This window comes from Canis lupus, chromosome 4 (assembly GCF_003254725.2).
Source record: "Canis lupus dingo isolate Sandy chromosome 4, ASM325472v2, whole genome shotgun sequence".
Classification (NCBI taxonomy): Eukaryota; Metazoa; Chordata; class Mammalia; order Carnivora; family Canidae; genus Canis; species Canis lupus.
Window position 1 is genome coordinate 86,718,383 of NC_064246.1, and position 3,748 is coordinate 86,722,130.

Here is a 3,748-nt window from a genome sequence, read left to right on the forward strand (position 1 = left end):
GAGATGCAACATAGGGCCCCACAAGCCACGTGTCGGAGGGAACAGTTTGCAGATATGAATTTGAAAACGTGAATATCGACCACACAAATTTGAAAATGCCAGTACTGTTATAGGAACATGAACACGAAGCTTAGAACAGCAGTCCTCACACCTGGGCACGCAGCAAACTCCCATGAGGTCCTGCTGAGTACAGATGTCTGGGCCCCGCCTCCAGGCTCCCGTTCAGGAGGTCTTGGACGCAGCTGGAGAATCTGGCTTTCTAATAAGCTCCCAGGTGATGCTGATGCTGCTGGACCAGGGACCGCACTTTGAGAACCAGTGGAATAGGCAATTAAGATAGTTCTGTGTTCGATTAACTTATAAAATGGGAATAATGCGTTGTCTGGAGCCATAAAGACCAGGTGCCTGTGGTCGGTACCTGTTCGTGAAGGGGGTCTTCTGTGTTCACTTAGAGGAGCAGCCCTCCAGAGGACGGTACCGCTTCCCAAGCCTTTTTGGGAAAGGGCATCACCTCCCTTGGGGGTAGGAAAGCATCCACGGCGTCCCCTCTCCTCTGCTACTGCTGAGGCCGCCTGGTGGCGGAGCGGCTGCCCAGTGGGCACGTGTTAGAAGTAAACCGTGCTGAACAGGCTCCCAGCTGCTGCAGAGTCAGAGTCTTTTAATATTCCTGGTTTGAGACAAAACATCCGGGTCCTCTGGTGGGTCCAAGAGATGCTGGCCCGGGGAGGGCCACGCTGGAGGTGTGCAGAGGCAGAAGGAGCTGGCTGCGGGGCCGTGCAAGGCTGGCTGCTTTGCAAGTGGGTCCCTTGGGACGCTGGCCCTGGGTGGTACAGCTGGCTGTCCATCTGTCCGGCCTCAGTGCAATCTGTGGATAGAGTAGTGGGCTGCTCTGAAGGCCAAGCCTCGGTGATTCTGTTCTCCTCTTTTTTTTCACCAGCTACCCATGGTTGGCAAAGAGATTAAAAGCAGCAGATTTTAGACCTCCCTTTTGATCCGAGCAGCAATGAATACAGAGAAAAAAGTATTTTACAAGAACTACAAATAGCTGTCGGATAATCGTACTCGCTTAACTTGGACAGTGAACCTGCTGTATTTACTATGGACTCCCAAGGGGTAGTTTTTCCTTGCTTATCCTTTATGTGTCCTATTTTTTTTTTTTTTAATGAAGTTTGTCATTTGGAGTTCGGGAGGGAAGTAAATATGAAATATTGAGACTCATACTAGTTTTTCCTCTAGATAACTTTTTAATTTAAAAAATTGATCTAATAGTCTGTTTGATAGCTAATGTTTCGAGGAAGTACAAAAAAAAAAAAGGAAAGAAAATTTTCCATTATCCTGGGAAAATTATGAGGCATATTAGGTTAACTTATTTCCTTTATAGGCGACCTAGCTTCTATGTAAAATTTGACTTAGGTTATATGCTTTTTTCTTAAGATAAATGTGCCCAGTAATCAGACTGAATTAAGCAGAGAATCATGAGCTTCTGTGTCTCCAAATGGTGCTCTCTTGAGTCTTCAACATAAGCAAGAGTCTTCAAAGGGAATATTTATGAAAATTGTTTTCTCTTGAAGGAGCCAATGTTGCAAAAATGGTTGGCCGGATTCTTGAAGAGGACCCAGCGTTCAGATACCCTTTAGTATTGTCATATTCTGTGTGCCCATTCTTGTTTTTTGTTTGTTTGTTTGTTTGTTTGTTTGTTTTTTAGACAAGATGGTTTTCTGGCAAAGGCAGAGACAGGCCTCGCACTGCATCATGGAGGACACAGAGGGCGACAGGTTTGCTGCCTTGCTCGGAGCGACAGGGTGGTGGTGAATAGCAACCAGAGCTCCGGACTCCTGCCCAGGGGTTCGTTCCTGCATCATGAACGTGTCTCCCCTTCCTGAGGTTCCTCCGTGGAACCTCGCTCTGGGCCACCTCGGCAACCAGCCCTTTCCCTGTTAAGAGAGAAGTGGGCTGGCGTGGGGGCCCGGGGGGCAGAGCTCCCTCCATCCGTCTACACTTCCAAGGCCACAAAAGCCTGTGTGATTTTATCATTATTTTCGAGGTTTCCAGGCGACAGGAGGTAAACCTGATGATGCCGCCGCGCCTGGTATTTCGATAGTATCCGGGATCCCTGTGCCCCTTTCCCTCTTCAAATCTGAATCTCGTGCAGCTACACACCAAGGGAAGCTGGGAAGCTCTGATCTGCCCACACGAGAGGCGCGAAACCAGGCCAGCTTCCCTCTCAGTTCCGTGCAGGGGCTGCTGGACGGACGAGCATGAGGCCTCTGAATGCTGCCTGGGAGCTGCCAGGGGAGCTCAGCCTGCCCCTGGGCGGACGGCCCTGGCCTGTCTCCACGGAGCTGTTCTCTGGCCTCCCTCTCCGTGAGACATGCGGAGCTGGCTGCAGGGGTTGAGGTGAACCTCAGTCTCTCTCTCCTCACCCCAAATCAGCTAGGGTTCCAAGGTGAAGCCAGGGTCCTTGACCCCCATGCCACGTCGGGTGGGTCACCCTCCCAGGCACTGTCCAAGAAAGGAGGCCGGTCTGTGTCGCGGCCTCCTTGACTTCCCCGAGCCAGCTCCATCAGGCCCTCAGTCCAAGGGGGCCCCTGGAGACCAGTGTCACCAATTCGGGAGTTGCTCCCCGGCTCCCTCTGTGTCCCTACTAAGCAATCCTTTCTTGCACGTGTCTCCATCCATGGTGTCCAAGATGCAGACGCAGAGATGGTGCCATCCACTGGAGAGTCTGCTGGGGAGGGGGAGACACCTGCGGAAGAGAAAGGGAGAGGGACCAGCGAGACTGTGGAGAGTCCCCCGCTGAGCTGCAGTCCTCAGCCCGGGCCAGACGGGGCACCTGGCAGAGGAGCCCGAGCGCCAGCGAGCTCTGAGGACACGTGTCCAGGCCCCCGGTGCGCCCGGGCCCAGCCGACCCAGGGAAGGAGCCTCCCCCTGAGCAGAGCGGCTTGGGGGGATTGCCCGGCACCGTCCCTCGTGGCACCGCCCACGGGCTTCTTCCCCTTGTCATGTGGTCGGTTCCAGAATAAAGTGTCCCCACGTGAGAGGGAACAACCGTGCATCTCAAGGAGGAAATAGCCTGAGCACTCGAGGGTGTCAGCGTCCTGGTCCTACGGTTTCCTTTTGTGGCTGAGAAAATGACTCTTGTCATGAAATAAGAATATCCTATTTCTTTCACACAATTATTGTATTTTAGGGATAAAAAGGGGCTTTAGAAATAGTCGAGAGTTTGTGTATGAGATCCGATTTCCCCTGAACAGGCTTTCTCTCCTGCCTCTCAGCCCCTTACGTTCTGGAGCAGGGCCCTGACTCTTCCTTCCAAAGCTCTCCTCCAGCCCCCAGGCATCCAGGTGGTGGGCCTGACCGCCCAGGTACCCTGCTCAGGGGAATTCCAGAACCGGACTCATTCTGGCTCAATTCTAGCGGAGGCTTACACATGCCTTTGGCCTCCAGGGGATCACTCCGGGTCTCACTTAAATGACCCCACCTCCTAGAATTCCCCTCAACTACACATATTTTCTCGAGACAAACCGACCTCCTCTTTGCCCTGCCTTGCAAATGCTCACGACACGGTCCCTTCCCTTCTCTCCCTTTCAGTTAAAATCTGCCCTCGTCCTTCACCTGCCTGCACTGCTCTGGGTACGGCTCATATTGGCTTGAGTGCTGCATGTTTGAAATAGCCCAGAGTATATATGTTTTCCAAGTACTTTGATCCTCTAAACTTGGCTGCAGGGTTTTTTCAAAGCTCAGCAAC

At 52.4% G+C, this 3,748-nt stretch overlaps 1 long non-coding RNA gene across 1 annotated transcript; it reads left to right on the forward strand.

Annotated features, from left to right (window-relative positions):
• Positions 1 to 430: 430 nt before the first annotated feature.
• LOC125755013 (uncharacterized) lies at positions 431 to 3,069 on the forward strand. The gene is made up of 2 exons (XR_007410451.1): positions 431 to 2,397; positions 2,690 to 3,069. It is a non-coding gene; the product is annotated as an uncharacterized LOC125755013 (long non-coding RNA).
• The last annotated feature ends 679 nt before the right edge of the window (positions 3,070 to 3,748 follow it).